Raw genomic sequence first — 13,898 nt, forward strand, 5'->3', positions numbered from 1 at the left:
AAACGTATCTTGTTATCACTCATTCAGAAAGCCCAAGTGCAGCAATGTGTATCTTCAGCCCTTCTCCGTCATAACCGCAAGTGTGCAATCAAATGTTTGCTATCAGTTGAGGAAGATAACTGTTAATAAACGCTTACGCTTCCAGGGTATATGTATGCAAGTTCAAAAGGTCTGCTGAGTTGGCTGTTAAAAAACAGCTTAAGAGTTTAACATATCAGAGTTAGAATGATGGTAAATAACCAGAACTAGATGTACTGAAACTTATATTGCTGTGTTTGGGTTTTTTAAAGCTGTGAGGTATGTGGAGATTTTGTTTGGTTGGGTTTATTAAGTTGCAATAAAATATATACCTTAAAGATACGAAGCATGAAGATATATAGATTAACAGCCAGGCCAGGCCAGCCGGCGGGCAGTGCTGCGTGGCTCTAGTCTGAATGGTGTTTGGACCTAAGCGAGGACATGCTTGGGTGATTTGAAGTGCCGGCTGATCAGGCTTGGATCCGCCTGCCATAGCTCTCTGTAAACATATTTTAGACTTCTGAAAGTGAAATTTCTGTCTTCCACTGCTGTCTGCGTTTCCCGGGTGTTGTAGCAGCAGCGCTCAGCGACGGTTTCTGCGTTGCAGTGGGACAGGCTGTGGGAAGCCTGTGTGCTGGCAGCATCGCCACGTCCTCCCCTTTCCTGCTCCAGTCCCACAGGGCAGACAAGAGCTTGATGCACCTGCAGAAAACTTGCTAAGTGCAGACCCTGCCTGCTGGCCTTTCTTCTGGGGGGTATTTAGAGTGTTTTTTAAACCTTTCTATTTGTTCAATGTAGACGCTGGCGCTTTAAATTAATTGCATATTAGATAATCTGTGTAGTGCTACCACTGTTTCCATTGTAAGTGTTAGCTAGTGTGGTATGTCTGTTATAACCTCACATGAACAAGGAATGGAGGGAGGACTGTGGTGCTGTGTGGAAGGTTTTATTCCGTATAATTCAGGCTAACGGGCTGTATTTGAAGGTGGTAATTCCTGGCCTGTGTGGGACTGGGTACTGCATCCACTCCTGGGTTTTTCCTCAGTTCCTGGAATGACTTTTTAAGACTTTTATAATTCCTGAGGTGTACCCATGAATTAGATTATTTTTAACCCTATTTCAAGCTTACTTTGCTTATTTTATGGAGGAAGCATTTAGAAGATGGTTCGTGTTTTCACGTAGTTTGGGGTTTACATTCCAATTTTGTTCATGGATTTACATTTACATTGAAGTTATATGATTTATACGTGTTTGAGTGAAACACAATGAAGAAATTATGTAATACACTGTTCTCCATGTGTAAAAGAAAGGAAGAAATGTCCCTTAGCTTCCTTGTCTAATGACAACATTAAAGTTACTTAATGTACGTTATAAATACGCAACATATGAAGCTTGACATAACACTTGTCATGGTTTAACCCCAGCCAGCAACTAAGCACCACTCAGCTGCTCGCTCACTCCCCCCTGGCCCCCCGTGGGATGGGGGAGAGAATCGGAAAGAAGAAGGTAAAACTCGTAGGTTGAGATAAGAACAATTTAATAGAACAGAAAGGAAGAAACTAATAATGATAATAATAACAATGATAAAATGACAATAATAATAAAAGAATGGGAATACACAAAACAAGTGAGGTACAATGCAATTGCTCACCACTCACCAACTGATGCCCAGTTAGTTCCCGAGCAGCAATCTCCCCAGGCCAACTACCCCCCAGTTTATATACTGGACATGACGTCACGTGGTATGGAATATACCTTTGGCCAGTTTGGGTCAGGTGCCCTGGCTGTGTCCCCTCCCAACTTCTTGTGCCCCTCCAGCCTTCTTGCTGGCTGGGCATGAGAAGCTGAAAAATCCTTGACTTAGTCTAAACACTGCTTAGCAACAGCTGAAAACATCAGGGTTATCAACATTCTTCTCATACTGAACCCAAAACATAGCACTGCACCAGCTACTAGAAAGAAAATTAACTCTATCCCAGCCAAAACCAGGACAATGCTAAACATCTCTCTTACAGGAGGCTTAATTGTTTTTATATTTTCTACAACATAAAGACTAGAATATATAGTGGGGATATACATGAGGAAATGATGTTTCTGATTTAAGAGAAGACACTCCTGTGTGTGCTTTTGTAAAAAATATGAATAATAGAATAAAGAAATAAGTATTCTCAGCTTTAATGGTTTATAATTTGGAGAAATTTAAGGAACTTATGTGACAGAAAACAGAATGTATGTGAAGAGGGGAGTTGTACAGAATTTTGAAAATAATGACAAAGATTTTAAAAATTATGATGCATCAGGTAGGCACCGGTGCAATTGAGAGAGGTGTCTTTATAGCGCAATTTGGCTTTTTATGAATCTGGAAGTATTGCTATTGTCTGAGAGCACTGCACTTTTTTTTTTAAATTAGCTACATTATCTAGAGACAAAATATTTTTCGTTGTTATGCAATTGTATAAATTGGAATATATAATTGGAAGACTAAGATTCAAGATGTTAACACAAAATATATCTAAAAGGGAATTTAATTCTGTATTTTTAATGCACATATCACAAGTTAGCAAAATGGTCTTATCTGTCAGTAGGGACTCAAATGGGAAAAAGGGAAGCGGGCAGCAGAGTTACTCTGTCAGTGATGGGGCAGAACCCCAGTGACAGGCACTGTAAGAAAGGAGATGTAGTAAATATGACAGATGATCAAACTAAGAATGAAAGACTTTAAAGCTTCCAAATTCTCTTCCACTTTTAATTAAAAAGCTTTCTTGGATAGTAGCTCTCAGTTCCTTTTCTAACAAGCTAGAAAAATCTGTGTTCTTTTGGGGACAGTGCCATAGCTCAAGAGCATAATTGTTATTTATTTTTAAAATTATTTGAAATCTACAAAACTAAAACAATTAACTATAGGAATTACAATTTTAGGCACTTATTTTGTTGGTGTGGCTGTAAACAAAACAAACTATAAAAAGAATTTACCTCTTTTAGTCCATCGAATGATGTTATCCCAATTATACTATCTTTGAGACAGGCTCAGGTTATATTATTCAGATCTAACTAGCTCTTAACTTCATGTTTATAACAGCAGTTACATTCCTGATCATGACATATTGAAATGAGCAATTTACCATTTGAAGTTAATCCCTATTAGGGTAAATTTAGTGTGTTTTAAATTCATATGAAATATATCCTTTGTCATCATTGGTGTAATGGGCAAAACAATAATTATTTTAAAAGCTTATGGCACTGTGCTAAAACTATTCCAAAGGATGTTTATACCTCTTAAGACCCAGAGGAAATTAAGCTTTTCTAACCTCCTAAGAATGCCAGGGGTGGTTCTGCCTGTTTCAGCAGAGTTTATCTTCTGTTTATGTGTGCTGAAAGGTTTGCCAGCTGCTAGTGTGAAACATAAACCAGGTACCTAAACAAGGGCACAAGGCAGGACTGTGAATGATTTCAGTGCATCATGGTACACAAGAATGTGAAGTATTTGGATTGCTCTGGGCACTGTACCTGTAGCCATAGAGGCAACAAGCAGTGGACATACTTGAAGTATTTTTCTTGGCTTCTCTTTCATTACCGTAGAATGAATAGAATTTTGGAAGTAATTTTAAGATAACTTGCAGAGTGAAGGGAAAACTGCTCTCGTGTGACTGGGAATGTTTTCAGATTAACTTATCCATGGACAACTTCAATGTGCTGCTGTTCAGAGAAAATACAGATTCTTTAAGTTGTTTCCGATTTTTTTAAATTGCTTTCAAATGGCAAAGATGCATACACAAAAAATTGTAAATAGGATTTATGCTTGCTGTTTTATTTGCAATTCATTTGAGGAGTGCTTGACTTACAGTTTCACAAAGCATAAACTATTTGCATTTGTGAACATTTTAATCTAATAAGTGCCTCCTTGGCTTTCTTTCAGAATAGAACCATGAGTTAAACAAAACTAAAACTGCAGATAATGAAGCCAGGGCACTTCGTTCTTCATATAAATGTTTCCTATGTTTGTTTAGGTTTCTTCAAAAAGAGAAATAGTGCTTCTTTTAGCTTGAAGCATACCTTTTATGTTCTGTTTTTCTTGTATTTACTGGGAAGTTTGTTCAATAGCTAAATAAATGCTAGCCTTTATTTCATAAACAACTGCCGATGCCATCATCCCTGCCATCTGAGGCTTACTAGATTTGCACAGTGACCTAATAGACTGTTCTGATCAAAGTGCTACTTGTTCTCTTAAAAAAACAAACATTCTAAGCCTTTATCAGCAGAGCCTTGTAAAGCTGCCTTACAGTCACTGGCAAAAATTGACAATGTAATTTACTGTGCAGGAAATAGGAGGCATTTTTCTATAAGAACTTTAACATACAAAGCACTCAAAGGAAATATTGGGCTATAATAATATAAAACAAAATCTGGTTTTGCTTTGAAAAGTTCATGAAGTATTTCTTGTAACATGTAATTAAAAAAAATCTTAATCTAAACTTTGTCTTCTTTCCAATATTTCCTTTGTAATTAGATTTGCTGAGGATTTTCCATCAGGGCTTTTTCATTGAAATATGTGGTTTCTGCAAAGTCAACATTTTCCACTGGAAATTGTTGGGATTTGCCTACAACTGTTCAGGTTTTGCATCTGGAGAACCCAAATACAAATTTCAGGTCAGTTAACATCTGAGCTACATTTCGGCTGTTACTGTATCCCAGACACTTGGAGGATCTTTTGGCCCTGTTCCTTTAGAGACCTATCTTCCCGAATGCGCCAATGTTTTCTGTTTTTGCTCATGTCCTGGGAGATTATTCTCCTCCTCTTTATGAAATATTCATGCTCACACATAGTAACACAAACTACAGTATCTGTTCAGGAAGCATAATTTCCCATGATTTATAACTATTTAGTTGTCAGTGGTCTTTGAGGTTTGCTGGTAGGATGGTTGTAAGAGTTGTGCTCTTACATTAAGAGATTTTACTATACAAACTAGTTTAACTTTATTAATTAAGGGTAAGCTGGAGTACGCTGTACTTCATATGTTAACTGAAAAGTTGCCTAAATAATCCTCATTTGCAAAATCAGATGCCATTAATTTGTAAATCTGCAAGAGCCTGCATGATTTTGGATGGTATGCTGTAAAGTATCAGCAGTGAGAGAGAAATATTTATTTTCCCCTTAAGTAACATATGCAAATTACTGCAACAATAAACAAGGACCACCGCGCTGATTGTTTGATAACGTTGGTCGAAGGATAGCCCATAGACGTTCTGAGCATACCAGCCATGAAGCTGGGGGAGAGGATACAGTGCTGGGGAGACTTTTGTTGGCAAGAGGAGGAGATCGTTCTGCCCAGTGTTTCCTGCCTTTGAACTGTTTGCCACCTTGAGAAGCCCTCCATCACACACTTTGACAACCTTGTTAGAGGAAAAACAGATTTGATTCTTAACTGTCTTCAGCTTTAAACCTTGACGTCCTATTTCCATTTCTGCTTGCACCTGTAATTTAAAGGAGGGTTTTATAGAAAACTTTTTTGAGGTGGGGACTGCTGGGAGAACAAGTTGCTGTCTTTATTTTTGGAATGTTCATGTTACTGGAATGGAGTAAGTAAAACAAACATGTAATAGCAAAATAGTCCTTTTAAAAACAGCAAGGAAAGCCTTGATTTTTCACATCTGACAGGCAGAGAAAATCAGAAAGCAGTCATGGCACTCTCTTAATGTGATAGGAGCTGACAGAGCATGCATAGAACAATACACAACATATCATAAGCATAGATATAAAGGAGATGAAAGAATATTGCATGAATATATTTAAGTAACAACCATCATGTTAGCCTGGAAATGCTCTCAGGTCTGTCTCATGATAACTCAGCTGATGTCCAACGGACAGCTTGTCTGTCAGTCTTCTTAGACGTATGGATATGAGAATGCTCGCTAGCAGCCAACATATAATAAACAAAGTGATAGATATGATAAAGAAAAGTGAAGCCAGGCAGATTGGCAGCAGAAAATAAAAGATTTGAAAAGTAAATCAAAGAAATTCTTTGGTTATATATACAGACTTTCCCACATGAAGGAACCAACTCTAACCCATGTAAGAATGTTGAATTGCATACACATAACTATAGCATTCACATACAGCGCATAAAAGTTGGCAGCATTACTAAAGCTGGTGGTTTAGGAGAAGGAAAAAATCACTATGGATAAAATCACATCCCAGTCAAGTAGCAATTCTATTCAGCTGGTGAAAATGGAGAAACGGCACAATGCAAAACAAATAGTCCCTTTTTTAGTTGTCATCTTTTTAGGATGCTTGTTCCTTCAGTGGTGCTTTTCCTTTGCATTTGCTGGGCCGTATTCTATTTGAACTCTCCATACACTTATTCAACAGTCTCCTCTTCTCTAGTTCATTGATGAATCTTCAATAGTGGTCCAGTATGGTCTTGTAATCATTTTTTTCCCCTTTCTGCATATTCCTGGGTTTCTAGTCAGTGGCAAGACTCTTCCCATGATTATGTAACTTGTAAATCTGTAAGTATCCTTATCACAAATATTTTAGAAAATTGTAAGCTTTTTTTCTTATACCTGCTATTTTTCTGGCCTTTTTGAAAGAATGTTACTATTTAAGAGGCAGGATTTATTCTACTGCAACACATCTGTTTTAGTATTTTATAATTCTTTAGTTACAACTTCATTAAGTATTTAGAGAAGATTAACTTATATATAATGGTGAAGATAATACTCACTGCAGCTTTTCAGTTCTCTAGAATGATACCTGAATTAAGTGCAATTGATATATAGAAATACTACTTCTAGTGTTCAATATGGGAAAAGCAGGCAAAAGTAATTACCTTAAAAACAATATTTTTGGTTAGGTGTCCATGTACTATGAGTAGTCTGTAGCTGAATTTAAGACTTCCTTATCATAAATGAATACATGTTATTATTTTCTGGAGGAATTAAGTATATCCAGATTCTTCTAACCTCATGGATCAGTAGATGTTTTTATTTTCTTTTTAAGATTTTAGACATCATACTGTTGTCAAATAAAGCCTGGGTCATTTCGAAAAGACACTTTTTCAGAAAGGGCAACTGCAACCTTAGCTTTTACTTTTCTTTAGTTTATATTTTCTCTTGATTTCTTTGGGGGATGAGAGGGTCTTCAGGTGGTTTTCAACCAAGAAAAGACGCATGCTGCCACTGTAGATCCTTAATATTGGTCAGGATGCTGCCACTTCTTCAAAAAAGGAATCGATCAAGGATTGCCAAGATATTGGAAGAGTGCTCCTGTCTCGGCATTTTCCACTCTGAAAACCATCTATTTGTGCTCTTGGAAGTTACTTAAATAGGGCTTAAAGTATTCAAGAACACTTTGGCTACATGAATCGCATTGTGAATGTAAGAGAGACTTTGTTCAGATTCTTCACTATTGATCTAAAATCAGAGCTTACTCTGCCATTATCCACAACTGAGGAAAATGTAGGGCTGTCATCTGGAAGAATATTAACACCTTCACCAGATGACACGGACGGGCTGCGTGTTTCTGTGAACACTGAGAATAGTTCGACTTTGGAAGCGTCTCGCGGGGCTGCAAACAATGAGCCAGAGGAAACAGGAGTCTGAAGATGCAGAAAGTTCACTTTTCTGTTGGCTATTGCCGTCTGGCTACCAGCTGCAGGTAAACGCATCAGTTCAGATTGGTGAATCTGAAATCAAGAAACTGCATTTTCAGGCAAGGAAATTACTCTTTTGTGAAAGGAAGTTCATATAGACATGAATAAAGTCCACCATAGTAAAGAGGAAAAAGTAATATATACTGAATATTGATCCAACTGAGATGTTGCTATGCTAAGAACATTAATATATAGTGGATATTAACACAAACCCACACATGTACTGTTTGTGTTTTAAGTATTTTGAATCACTACTGTGACCCAGCTGCACTAAAGTCAAATTGGAAGAGAAGGGGATTTAATTGCCAGCTGGACAAGCTTGAACTAGAGGGCAGCTCTGGTTTAAGTACAGATGGGACGGTTGCGAGCACGGAATGTTTTTTCTCTTTTGTACATACCTAACTGTTGTCTTCTCACACAATATATAATTTCTAGTGAATTTATAGAGAATATATAGGAAAACTATGATATTTGAAGGATGGAAAGAAGTAAATTAACCCTGATTTTTTTTTTTTCCATGAATCAGTGTACCCATTGGTTTCCTGATTACAAACTGAAAATCATGCTTAATTTAAAGGACATTTTTTCATTTTTCGTACCATTACTGTCAAAGATTTTTTGCTTATGTCAAATGAATACTGTAAATGATTTTCAGTAGCAAAATGTGTTCATTTCTTTGGAAGTTAACTGAGTTCTTTATGTACTGTACGTATTTAACTTGGGAATTTTATTCAGAACAAAAAATCTCAGATTTCTGTAGGAAAGTGATTAGATTATTGCACCTTCAGAAGGAATATTATTACTTTTCTGCCTGATAGGTGCTTACTGTAGTTTGTGGCCTCACTCACTGGGTCTACTGCCAAAAAATATTCAGTTCACTGTTATCCCAGCCACCCTCTGGTTGCTTCAGCAGCACTACCAGGTTTCTCCTGCCTATAGTTTTATTGCTTGCTTCTGCTTCTAGATTATGCTCCATGCTTTAGCCAAGCTGGAGAATTCAGCTTGTTCTTATCTGGTAGTTGAGATGCCTGTTCTCACCTGCCCTGTTGTTGTCTTGTTAACCCTTATCTTGCAACAGGATTAGGGTTGCACATACTCCTTTAGCAGGTAGTCATGGTGGTAAAGAGACTGCCATATGCTGCCTTTTTCTGATGGCTGCTTCACCACCCATTTGCTGGAGAGTGGAATTAGGGAGGTGGAAGTCATCAGTACATCAATATAAAGTCTAGCCTATGTACTCAAGATAGTAGGTTTAAAGATGAATTCTCCTGTAGAAGAAGAAAGGTTGTTATCCCCCACCTCCTATCCCCCCTTATCTAAATTCTCATCTCCCTTTTCCCCTGTTAAATTTTGTGCTGTTTACCAGTTGTTCTTAAATGTACAGCTTGATTCTGAATACCTTGTATTTTTATTCCTTTCTTCTCCAAACTGTTCTCAAGTCAAATTGCTTTTCTGTCCCTAGAGCCTGTATGCCATCACCATTATGCTATAGCTTTCTGCTGATTTTATTCTCCTGCTTTCTAAATTCTTGCACACATTTGGCTGTTACATCTCTTACACTTCTCCTTCCATTTTGATGCTCTAAAGGTCTTTCCTTCAGTGGGTTTGGTCTCCTCCCAGCTCTTTCAGCTTTCCTTCTTTGTTACCTGTCACTGGATGACTTCACTTACTTGATTTTAACTTTATGCAAGTTACTCATAAATCAGTCTTTCCAGTCTTGAATAATTTTCTTAGTCAACATTAGCTTGTCTTTTTGTATTTCTTCTGTAACCCTATCACAAAGGAAGACGCAATAGGGGTAGAGCTCTCTGGAGGACAAGCTCTGCCAGGTGAGTTCAGGGGCACGTTGCTGTGGTTGCTGATGAAGTTACTTTTCACCTCCAGTGTAACTTCTCTGTGCCAGCCTCAGTCACCACAGCAAAGCAAAGAGGTGGAAAAATGTCTCTGTCTCACCTGATTGATAGAGTTCAAGCTGAACTGCCAGAGAAGGTGGCCTGTGCTAATGATCCAAGCTGTGGACTGGGACAGCAAAGTCATGGGCCATTTTCTTCCATTTTGCTGACTGCTGCCAGGGCAGTAATCTACTCCATAGGCAAGGTAACCAGCAGCTGGGTTGGCAGTGTCGCAGTCTGCTGCAGCTGTTGGCTTTCATAAAGGTCGGTTTGAGTCCCTACAAATTTTATGTCGATAATCTTGACTATTAATTAATTACTTTTCTAATCTCGTTTTTTTCAAGTACCATAAAGAAACAGGCTTTTGTTTCTTCGTCCATTCTGTCTTTCTTCTTTATTTAACTTACTGTTTTCTAAAATGTTTTTCTAGACTAATAAATGCAAAATATTTCTGAGGAGTAAGGCTTAAATTGAGATATATATTTTCTTTAAATAAGGAGAATTTAAAAACATAAGGAGCTGTGTTCGCAAGTCAGGGGCTACTGGGGATATTTTTACTCTTACAGATCTCAAAATATAAACAGAAGCAAAAAATAATATAAAATTTGTCATTGTTTTAGAGGAGCAAAAATGTAGTCAGTGTAGTTAAATGATACACATTTTTCAAAATATAGGACTGTTTTCATTAACAACATTCTCAATTTAAATAAACATTTAAAGTTTTGGAGCAGTTTAAGAAAAAGAACTTTGAATGTTTCCAATGTCAGATTTTCTTTGTGTAAGTTGATAGTGTAAAATATCAATTTATAAACTGTGAAAGAATCAGTGATAGCTTTAATATGAAAAATACAGCACTAGTTATTAGACATTTCAGAGGTCTGATGAAAGTATTCATTTCCAGCTAGATCATGTCTAAGAATTTAGCTGAACATCAATATTTATATTTAGGTAGTGCGGGAGTTTGAATCATACGTTCTTTCAAGTTCTAAATATGGACAGTGTTTACATTAGTGAATCATAAGCATAGAACGTAGAGCTGAAATAAAATCTTTTTCTCCAGAGGTGCTTAAATATACATGACCCAAATCGTGGATCATACGTGCATAGTTCCAAAGAGCTGTGTATTTGAAAACAAAAACAAAACATTAAAAAAAAAATATTTTTTCATCTGCACTTCCTGCAGTTTCTTGTGATAGGTAAAAATTAGTATCATGGAAGTAAGTTGATCACTTCTTATATACAAAAAGAGAACGTTACTACCCTTACATTGCCTTGTGCATTTACTGTACAATTATTCTGGGTAAATCTTGTTCATCATAGGATCCAAATTTTATTTCTTGGCACTTGTAATTTGTTTGCTTCTAAAGAAGTCCCAACCTTTTCTATAAAAGTCTAGTCTGATACATAGTTTTTGGACTAAGCATACATTGTATTAGTTGAACAGTACAAAGAAGCTGCTGAAGAAATGTCCCTTTACACTGTGAATATGGTCATTTCTTCATACACTCAAAACATATGGAAGTTCTCTTGAGAACAGGCTCTGATCACTTCTAGTTGAATACATTAAGTGAAATCAAAATGGCTTTATAAGTTTGCAGATAAATTATTGCCCAATGTCTATGCTGCTGACTACTTCAAGAGCAACTACAGTAGACAGAGAGTAGTGTGTTAAAAGAAGCAATGATGGAAGACAAGCAGGAAAGAAAGCTTAGCATGTTCAGCGTATAGCATAAACAAGATTGTGGTGACAGAAGGAAGCTTGACTGAGAAAAGACACATAATTTCTGTCATTCATACTCTTACCTAAAATATGCATCTTTGCACTGAGATAAAGTAGTACTAGAGTCTGGGGAAAAGATCTTATATTGAAAACCATAGTACAGTGTGGTTTAATGTGTTTTTGGGGAGGAGGAGGGAAGTGGTTGATAAGTTCCAGTTGTGAGTGAAGAAAAGCTTCATAACTACCAGGCATTGATTGGCATTGCTTTATAATATTTGGGCTGCATCGTTGTTTTGCATGCAGTGTCCAGGAGCCTGCTCTGGCAGTCAGAGCAGGGAAGTATCTTATTAACACTGGTGGCATAATTCAGTGTAGTAGTGGGCAGAATCTGTTTTGCAAGTTTCACTGTGAAGGGTTCTTTTGAACATGTTTTTAAGTTGCTGCCTTTTACTCTGGAAGTGGTGCTTTAGATTATTTTCATCTGTTTTCTCTATCTGCCTGATTGTTTTTAAACTGCAATATAGAACCTCATTAAATTGAACCAGTCCATGAATGTGCCCTAGCTTTATGTGGAAAAATGTAATTGCAGAAGACTAGTTTTAGAAGTCTTAACTGTAAGTAGCCTGAAGTAAAAGCAAATGCTACTTTTGTTTTAGTATATCTTTGATATTTCATGTACATCTTTAGAGGACTGCATGTGATTGCATGGCTTTTACATATGTAATGCTTCATAATACACATTTCCAGGAGGAACTATAATTGCTAGCCTGAGCTTTTTAGCTTAGATCTAAAGTAAGACTAATCTTTGGTGGGAGGGAGCTGGTAATTTCTCATGCTAAATAGTACAAATTTATAACTGTGTCTTGGGAAGAAAACCAGAAATAATTAGCATGTTGAAATGTTTTTGTCAAATTGTACAATATGCATGGAAATTAGAAAAACAATAGCAAATTCTCGTGAAGCAGGCATGATCTTCCCCTGTGTTTGTTTTGTTGAAAACCTAACTTCAGATTTAAACTTCAGAATTTCAAGATTACCATATGCTCTTAGCCTTCTGCTTTTGACATGATAGCTTGTAGCATTGCCTGGAAATTGTTTTCTGTTGTTACAGTCTCCTCCATTCAGGAAAAAAATCCTGGAATAGTGTAGTGGAAGTGTCATGCTTTTGTAAAACACTTGCATTATCTGTGAGAACATACAGTTTCTGGTCCTTTGTGTAGTCAGTCAAATATTATCTGCCTTTTATTAAGTAGCAAGTAAACTGGCATCAGAGAAATGTAGCCATTCTCTGTTCTTTATTAAGGTGTTTCTTCTTAATCATTATTGTAATTGTTATAATAGATTCATTATCATAGTAATTGATATGATACATTCTGATATGATCCATGTCAAGAATGTTGATGTGTTCTGCTTCATCCTAAACATCTCAATATTTTCCAAAATGCTTTATTTTTATTGTCAGGAACGTTATCAATTTGTGAATTACTTCTGCTATTCAGACTACAACTTTTGTAATATTGACGCTTTGGGAAAAAATATCAGGTCAAAATGTAAAATATTCAAGTATTTAGGAGCAACTACTTGAAAAGAAAAGCAACTGAAAGCAGTATATAGAGTTATATGTATGGCTGTTGCTGTTATTCCTGCTATAATGCATAGTTTTCACTAGAAAAGTAAAAGCATTACTTAACTATTTTTCACCAGTTTGAAAGGTATTACAAATAATGAAGACTTTTTAAAATAGAACTTTAAGAGTTCTGTATCTAGAAAAAGCTGTGAATTTTAGATTATAGCTGAGATTTTTTTTTTAGAGCCTTAGGAGAATGACTTTTTTAAATTCCTTTGACTTTCAAGATTTTTTAATTTCTGCAAGTTCATAAATTATTTTATTTTTAAGATTAAACCCTTTGTCAGGCTTTGTTATGCTTTTCTTTGAAAAATGTATTATTCAAGCTATGCATGAACTGGAAAACCAACAGAGAAAGGAAGGAGGCAAGACATGCGACAGGTGTTTGATAAGCACCTGCCTAAACCAAATTGTCTCAGCAGTATGTTCCTCAATCTCAATCATGAATTCCACAATAAATTAAAAATTCCTAAGATAATTTGGAGCTCATATGAAAGAGAACTAGTATCATAGGGATCCAGTAACCAGGTAAGCTTCCAGGGCTCCTCTGAAAGGAACAGTTGGGCAACAGCTTAATGTCATGCATCTCATGCTTGAGCAGAAGTACTGGAAGATACTTACTTTGCTTATTTTTGTTATAGGACTGCTTACTCTATCAAAGAAAATTTTTATCTAGGAAAAGTAGAATGATGTTCTTACTTTAGGAGACTTAGGTTTTCTCCTGTTCATAATGCTTGTAATTTCAAGTTAATGTGCAAATCACTTGGTATTTTTGAGTGTATGAAGACACTGTTCTGTATCCACAACTTACTATATGCATACATTGTGTATATGAAAACATATACTTTATGGAGTTGTTTCATCAGTTTGACATGTTAAAATTGTAGACAAGAATTATATTCAATCTATATGCATCACGGTAGTAGAGTCAGGCTATAAATAATATCGTCTTCTTTGCCTTTCATAAACTTTTCAGATGCCAAATAATATAC

General features: G+C 36.4%; 1 protein-coding gene across 6 annotated transcripts in view; it reads left to right on the plus strand.

Annotated features, from left to right (window-relative positions):
• MPP7 (MAGUK p55 scaffold protein 7) overlaps nucleotides 1–13,898 on the plus strand; it is a 156,704-nt gene that overhangs the window by 95,105 nt on the left and 47,701 nt on the right. The gene's annotated exons all lie outside the window — the stretch shown is intronic.

The sequence above is a fragment of the Buteo buteo genome, chromosome 2 (genome assembly GCF_964188355.1).
Source record: "Buteo buteo chromosome 2, bButBut1.hap1.1, whole genome shotgun sequence".
Lineage (NCBI taxonomy): Eukaryota > Metazoa > Chordata > Aves > Accipitriformes > Accipitridae > Buteo > Buteo buteo.